This window comes from Cricetulus griseus, chromosome 2 (genome assembly GCF_003668045.3).
Source record: "Cricetulus griseus strain 17A/GY chromosome 2, alternate assembly CriGri-PICRH-1.0, whole genome shotgun sequence".
Taxonomy (NCBI): Eukaryota; Metazoa; Chordata; class Mammalia; order Rodentia; family Cricetidae; genus Cricetulus; species Cricetulus griseus.
In genome coordinates, this window is record NC_048595.1 from 275,972,858 (window position 1) to 275,981,495 (window position 8,638).

Consider the following 8,638-nt stretch of genomic DNA (forward strand, 5'->3'; position numbering starts at 1 on the left):
TAGCATAGCAAAGAGAAAACACACACACACACACACACACACACACACACACACACACACACACTGTTAATTGAGTCATTTGGATCCATTCTAATGAGTCACTTAAAACCCTTCTGAGACAAGAAAAATGCAGTATCAATGCAGGTCATCACATTTTCAGACAGACTAAACTGTTGAAATGTCAACATCTTGTCTTAAAATCTGTTTCCAGGACCTTCCTATCATGGATTCTAGTTAATCTCCATGGAACCCAAAAAAACACATGTAATCATTCTCACAACACAAAGTTTCTCTCCTTCAGTGAGGACCCTGTCCCTTTAATATCCTACATCTCCAGGGACAAGTGTTCCCAGGACTATTCCTCAAGCTGAGTCCCTTTAAGGCTCCTCTTCACTACAGTCCTGCCCATGCTCATCACTCTAGACTTTTCTGTTTGCTTAGAGCCCCTCATAAACTATGTGAATTAGCTGAAATCCAGGCTAAGCTTAGCCTGCCCAGTTAAAAACTTCAGCAGGAGACCCAGTAAAGACATGGCTTGACATTGGGGGATCACAGAGATCCCAGGCTTCAGGGTTCCCTGTCTCTCTCATTCCCAGTTCCATTTTCTTTTCTTTTTTTAAGTAAAAATTTTTAAAAATTATTTATTTTTATTTTCTTTGCATTGTTGTTTTGCCTGCATATATGTCTGAGGGAGGGTATCAGATCTTGGAGTTACAGACAGTTGTTAACTGCATTGTGGGTGCTGGAAATTGAACCCAGGTCCTCTGGAAGAGCAGTCAGTGCTCTTAACTTCTGAGCAATCTCTCCAGCCCCCAGATCCATTTTCTTGCAAGAAGGTTTTGCATCCCAGGCAGGCTTTTTCCACAGGACAGCAAGATAATGGGAGAATTCTAGCCTTATACCACACACTCCAGTCTAGCAGAAAACAGAGATAATCCTTCCAAAATCCTAGAAAAAGTCTCTGTCACCAAAGAAGGGTGACATACCCACTGGCCAAGAGCCAAGAGTAAAGTCCCAAAAGGACACAGACTTGTGTGGGAGAACTGGTGTCCAGACTGAAAGTGGGTTGGTGATGTGGTGATGTCCAGACATGATCTTAGTACCTCAGGTGAACTGTGGCCTGGGACACAGCTGTACAGTCACCTTCTTTGCTATGATCTTCATAACTGAATATGGAATGGAGGGAGAGAAGAAGGGAGACAGGGATGGAGGAAGGGAGGGAGGAAGGGAGGGAGGGAGGAAGAGAGGGAGAGCACTCCATTCTGAAACTGCACTATCTGTCACTTCCTAGATGTCCCTCTGCTAGCAGCTGATGTGTGGCAGAGAGATTTACACCAACATAAAACATTGTTCTTCAACTTCCAGACCATAGCATATAGTGAGGAAGAGGAAGAGGAGTCATTGTCCTAGTATTAGGTACTGTGACAGAAAGCATGGCACAGTATGGCAGCTAGCAGCAGGACAGAAGAAAAATGGTGTAACTATAATTCAAAATTTAGCACAGAGGTGTCAAAAAAGATGAACAAAGTCCCCAATTTCAAACCTAATATAGAACTACAGCAATTGAGACAGTGTGGAATTGATATGAGAAGCCATATAAATCAATGGCAAAACATCCAGAGTCCAGAAATAAACAGCGTATTTATGGCCAATTGATTTTTGAAAAGGGGGCCAAGGTAATTCAATGTGAATTGCCTTTGTAGCAATTGCTGGAGCAATTAGATACCCACATATAAAAATACGACTTTACATCCTCCCCTTGTCCCATACACAGAAATGAAGACAACCAATGAAGGAAGAAATAAAACATGACCCATTAAATGATAATTTAGACAGAAGCAAAATTACTTGTCATAAGTTTGGTATGTAGCTTAGTGGGTAGAGTCCCTGCCTCAAATGCAAAAAAGAAAAAAAATTCTCTGGGTTTGATCCCCACCTTAGCATATAATATATGTCTGTAATCTCAGTACCAGAGAGGTATAGGCAGGAGGATCAGAAGTTCAAGGTTATCAGCTACATATTTGATTTGTCTCAAAACAACAACAGCAGCAGCAGCAGCAGCAGTGACAAAAAGTTACCTTTAGAACTTCAAAAAGACAACCATATAAGAAATTGTTTTTAAAGTCACAGGATGGGGGAAAATATTTGAGAAGCATGTACCTAACAAACAACTAGAGCTTATGGAGGATAGAGAATTTCAGACAAGGTAGAAGACAACTCAGTTTTAGAAATGGACAAAAGGATATGAAGATGGGCAACATCACCACTTAATAGGAAAATGAAAACTAAAAGCATCATGTGACCTTTCTTTGTAACTACTGAAATGACTATAATGCTACTACCACTAATGATGATGTCAGACAATGGTGCCAGAGAGAGATGACTCAATGGTTAAGAGCAATGGATGCTTTTTCTAAGGACCAGGGTTTGATTCCCAGCACCACATAGCAGCTCACAAGTTTGTAACTCCAGTTCCTGGGGACCCAATGCCCTCTTCTGGTCTCTTTGGGCACTGCAGAAAAACACATGCAGGCAAAATACCCCACATAAAATAAAAACTTTTGTTTTTGTTTTGTAAAACAATTTTATTTTTTGAAACAGGATTTCTCTGTGTAGCTTTGGAGCCTGTTCTGGAACTCTCTATGTAGACCAGGTCAGCCTCAAACTTACAGAGATCCACCTGCCTCTACCTCCCTAGTGCTGTGATTCAAGTTGTATGCCACCACTGCCTGGCTTGGAAAACAATTTTTTTAAAAGTCAGACAATACTAAACACTGGCAATGGTGTGAAGATAATGCCATTTTTATACATTGCTGGTGAGATGTGAAATGATGCAGCTGGCTATAAAGAGTCTGATAGTTTCTTTAGAAGTTAAACAAAAATCCACCCTACAGTAAAGCAATTTCACTTCCAGATATCTACAGAGAGGAAATTACAACCTTTGCTTACAAACAAAGACTCACACACAAATGTTTGTTTACATTGTTGTTCACAATCAATCATCAAGAAGTCGTAACTGTCTAGTCTTATATTACATGTCAAATGAATGGGCAACACAGGATATATCCATATAATAGAAGAGTATACTACCATAAAAGGGGGGGTGAGAGAAATTTCTAATATGTGAGCCTCATCCATGAGACATTCTGTGTAAAAGAAGCCAGTCACAAAATGCCAAATATTGTTTGATTAAATTTAAATGTGATGCTTGGAAGAGGCTAGTCCGTGTAGATAGAAAGTGGATCATTGTTTGCCTGGAGCTACAGGCAAGAGAAAGCATGAATGATCAATTGGTATTGATGGAAATGTCCTAATACTGGATTGTGGACATGTTTACACAGCTCTGTATATTTAGCAACAGCCGCTTAAAATGGATGGATCGTACAGTCTGCAAATTCACCCACCCTGTTCTTAAGGAATATTCAACCCACAGCCATCCCAAGACAAACATTGCCTGGCTTAAAGTTCTTGGTTCTACCAGCTGAGTTGAAGGACACACTTAGAGGCTAACTTTATAAATAAAGAAAATGCAGTTATCATCCAACTACCTGGTGCAATTATCAACTATTTTTATACCTTTTCCCCTACATTTTTTTGGTTTTTTTTTTTTTGTAATTTTTTTTTATTAGTTCAAATTAGGAACAAGCTTGTTTCACATGTCAAATCCTTCTTCCTCTCCCTCCCCTCCCCCTCACCCCTGACCAACCCCCCCACTCCATCTACCCTCCACTCCCTAGGCAGGTTAGGGCCCCCGATGGGGGCTCCCCAAAGTCCACCACATCATCCTGGGCCGGGCCTAGGCCCTCCCTCATGTGTCTAGGCCGAGAGTGCATCCCTTCATGTGGGATGGGCTCTCAAAGTCCCTTCTTAAACCAAGGAAAAATACTAATCCACTACCAGGGGCCCCCTAGAGTGCGGAGGCCTCCTAATTGACATCCATGTTCAGGGGTCTGGATCAGTCCTGTACTGGCCTCCCAGACAGCAGTCTGGGGTCCATGTGCTCCCCCTTGTTCAGTACAGCTGTTTCTGTGGGTTTCACCAGCCTGGTACCGACCTCTTTGATCCAGAGTTCAGTTCATTGTATATCTGTGGGTGTCTGCCTCTGTTTCCATCAGCCACTGGATGAGGATTCTGAGGCTCGGGCGCCCGCCGAAAGACAGAGAGAGCTTCCCCTACATTTTTAAAAAGATTTATTTATTTAATATGTATACAGTGTTCTGCCTGTATGTATCCTACACACCCGAAGAAGGCACCAGATCTCATTATAGATGGTTGTGAGCCACCATGTGGTTTCAGGGAATTGAATTCAGGGTATTGGAAAAGCAGCCAGTTCTCTTAACCTCTGAGCCATCTTTCCAGCCCACCCCTATATTTTAAAATTAGCAATAACTGGGTTTGGCGGCACACATCTGTAATTCCAAGTGCTGAGGGAGCTGACACAGAAGAATTGTTAATTCAAAATTTGCATTAGCTTCAGAATGAGTTCAAAGCCATCTTGACAACCTACACACACACACACACACACACACACACACACACACACACACACACAACACACACTGGGTATAAAGTAGTAGTGGGGGTGGTGGTATGTGCCATGCCTTTAATCCCACCAATTGGAAAACAGAGGCAGGTGGATCTCTGAGTTTGAAGCCAGCCTGCACCACAGAGTGAGTTCCAGGACAGCCAGGACTACACAGAGAAACTCTGTCTCAGAAAACAAAACAATAAGTTCATCGGTAGGACACTTGCTTAGCATGTGCAAGGTGGAAATTAATAAATGTATTTTTTAAGGATGAAGAAAACAAAACTTACACCTTCCCCAATTTCTCCTGGGAGCTGTTGATGAGCTTAGTAGGTAGGATGCTTGACTGGGTGTGTATGAAGCCCTGGATTTGGTACCCAACTGACATCAGCTAAATATGATGGTGTTCACAGCAAGTCCAGTGTAGCAGGCTTTTTCTTTTGGGCCACCAACCAGCTCCCAAATCATGTCACAGAACTTTATTAGTTTTGAATGTTCATCCTAGGCTCATTTCTGTATAGCTCTTTTAACTTAAATTTACCTGTTTCTCTCTATCTACCTTCTGCCTCAGGGCTTTTTACTTTTCTTTCCTTCTGTATATCTCTTTACTTCTATATATCTTACCTTCACTGCTTTTCTATGGCTAGCTGGTGGCACCTGGCTTCTCGACCCTGGCATGTCCCCTCTTTCTCCTTGTTCTCTTCTCTTTCTTCTCCTAAGTCTTCTCTTGAGCCTAGATTCCTCCTTCCATTTATTCTCTGTGCCTGTCAACCCCACCCATTTCTCTCCTGCCTAGCTATTAGACATTCAGCTTTTTATTAGACCAGTCAGGTGCCTTAGGCAGGCAAGGTGAAACAAATGCAACACTTCTTTACATAATTAAACAAATGCAACAGAAACAAACATAACATACCTTTATATACTTTAAGTAATATTACACAGCTTAAACAAATGTAGCACATCTTTGCATAGTTAAATATTCCACAACAGTCCAGCAGCACTCCAGGAAGAATGTCTTTTTGTTTGTTTGGTTTTTTTTTTTTTTTTTTTTTTTTTTTTGGTTTTTTGAGACAGGGTTTCTCTGTATTGCTTTGGAATGTGTCCTGGAACTCCCTCTGTAGACCAGGGTGGCCTCGAAATCACAGAGATCCGTCTGCCTCTGCCTCCTGAATGCTGGGATTAAAGACTTGCGCCACCACCGCTCATCTCAAAGAGAAAATTATCTTTTTTTTTTTTTATTGTTTTTGTTGCTGATGTTGTTGATGGAGACAAGGTCTCTCTATGTAGCTCTGGTTGTCCTGGAACTTGCTATGTAAACTAGGCTGACCTTGAACTCACAGAGATCTGTCTGCTTCTGCCTCTTGACCACTGGGATTAAAGGCCTACTGACCACTGGGATTAAAGGCCTACATCACCATGCTTAGTTGATATTGTTTTTAATTTAAAAAGTACATTTACTTATTTGTTTAGGAGGTGTGTCATGGCACAAATGTACATGTCAGAAGAAAACTTGCTGAAGGGCAGGGTTCTTTTTCATTGTGTGGTTCATGGGGATCGAACTCTGGTCATCAGTCTTGGTGGCAAGCACCTTTATCAGATGAGCCATTTCACTGATCCAGTCAATTTTAAATCTTTACATCATGCCTATATGCACAACTACAACCATCTACTCACACATAGGGGAGGCCCCGCCAGCAGTACCTTTTAACTCTTTCATAAATTACTCCCATGCAGAATGGCTCACAAGGGTGTAGGTAAATTAAGGTACTTGTTCACCAAGGGGCCCTACTAGCCTAGAAGAGCTGTTTCCAGCCCCAGCAAAGGAGGCAAAGGGTGGATGTATCAGAATATTAGAGACTCACAATGAACATCCATTAAGAGGCCTCACTGTGAGTTAACTATAACTGCTTCAAGTTTCTACAAACCAAGCATTTATCTTGAGATAGTTACTCTTCAAAGATAGTCCTGAGAGTTCATAGACTGACCTTCACTATTTGCAACTTCTGGAAAAACCTCTTTTGGGGTACTTAGCATTGGCACATATGACAAACAAACAGCCCTGAGATTGTGTTGCTATGTTACAGGGGACTTTCTGACCGCCAAGTGAAACCCAGAATGTCCCTCACTCTCTTCTCAACCCATACACTGGAAAGTCTGACTCAGAAAAAGTGTGCTGAGTGCACCTGCGTGCATGTCACATATACTGAAGCCATAGGCATAATCCTTCTAAGATAACCAGTGTGAATACTCTTTCATTCTGAAAACAATTGGTTCATTCTAAACCAAAATTGTCTTGAAGAGCAGGGCCAGTTGGAAGACACTGGATGTTGCAGGGTCTCTCCAGGGCTAATGAATGTCTGATGCCAATGGGCCCCTGACACATTAAAAATCTTTAGGCTTACTCCCACTGCCCCCTTCATCTGCTGTCTTTATCATAAAAATTTTCCCACAAGCACAGTTGAGTATTTTTTTATGAATGGACAGATTATTCCTCATAGCTTGTGTATGCTTTTCCAACACCATCTTTTTTTCTAATTATAGAGACTTAAGCCCCTGCAGTGGGAATTTTGAGTTCCTTTCTCGGGTAGGATATAAGTTTTGGCTTCAGATTAGAATGTCCCAGAATAACCACCGTTAAAAAGCCTCTCTGTGTTGATGTTTTCAGGGCCCTGCTTGACTGCAGATGTCCCAAGTTTATTACTCATTGTCCTTATATACCCGAGCAAAAGGGGAGGTCAAAAGACTTCCTTACCAAGACACTAGGAACAAACAAACATAATTACCTTCCCAATACCTAAAACATTTGGTAATCACGCCTTAAGTTAAACATCCTGTGATTTGGTCTTGAGGGTCAAGACATCCAGTAGTCACACCTTAAGTCAAACATACTGTAGTTTAACCTTGAGGAACAAGAATAGGTTTGAACTCTTTGACCCTAAATCAAAATGGAACAGAGTCAGTAGCAATGGGCCCAAACAGCCCAGCAGGTAAGAGTGCTTGGTGTTCTTCCAGAGGGCATGAGTTCAGTAACCTAGCAGCATACACACACACACACACACACACACACACACACACACACACACACACACACACACACTTTGGTTTGGTGGCTTGAATAAGAATGACCCTCCTAGGCTCAAATATTTGAATGCTTAGTCCCCAGTCGGTGGAGCTGTTCCGGAAAGTGTCTTAGTTAGGGTTTTGTTGCTGAGAAACCATGCCCACAGCAACTCTTATAAAGAAAACATTTAATTGGGGCTGGCTTATAGTTCAGAGGTTTAATCCATTATTTTCATGGTGGGAAGCAGGCAGACATGATTCTGGAAAGGCAGCCAAGAGTTCTACATCCAGATCTTCAGCAGCAGGAAGAGCAAGTCAGACACTGGGCCTGGTTTTAAAATCTGAAACCTACCCCCAGAGACTCACTTCCTCCAGCAAGGCCACACCTCCTATAGTGCCACTCCCTATGAGCATATGGGACCATTTTCATTCAAACCACCATAGAAGGATTAGAAGGTGTAGCCTTGTTGGAGGTGTGTCACTGAAGGCAAAACCCATGCAATTCCAGTTAGCTCTCTGCTTGTGTCTGTGAATCAGATGTAAGCTCTCAGCTACTGTTCAGAGGCCAAGCACCCTGAGTTGAGGGTTATAGATTCCAGACCTCTAGAACTGCAAGTTCCAAACTAACTACTTGCTTTTATAAGATGACTTGGTCATGGTGTTTAGTCACAGCAATAGAAAGTTAACTAGGACACATACAATTTTTTTTTTTTAATGAAAATAAATCACTGTGTGGTGGTGGTGGTGGTGAATACCTTTAATCCAAGCAGCTGGGAGGCAGAGGCAAGTGGATCTCTGTGAGTTTAAGGCAAGCTTGGTCTACAAAGCAGTTTCCCTGACAGCTAGGGCTATCCAGAAAAACTCTGTCTTGAAAAACCAAAAATAAATCTTCAAAACAGGGAAGCTTAATTTTCTACACAAACCTGTTAGAAGCATGGTGGTGGGCAGACTCTGAAGACAATATGTCCAGAGGCAGGGACAACGTTTTTCAGACTCAGCAGGTCCCTGATGATATCAGTGACACTCTTCCAGGACTGGGGAGACTGAAGGGCT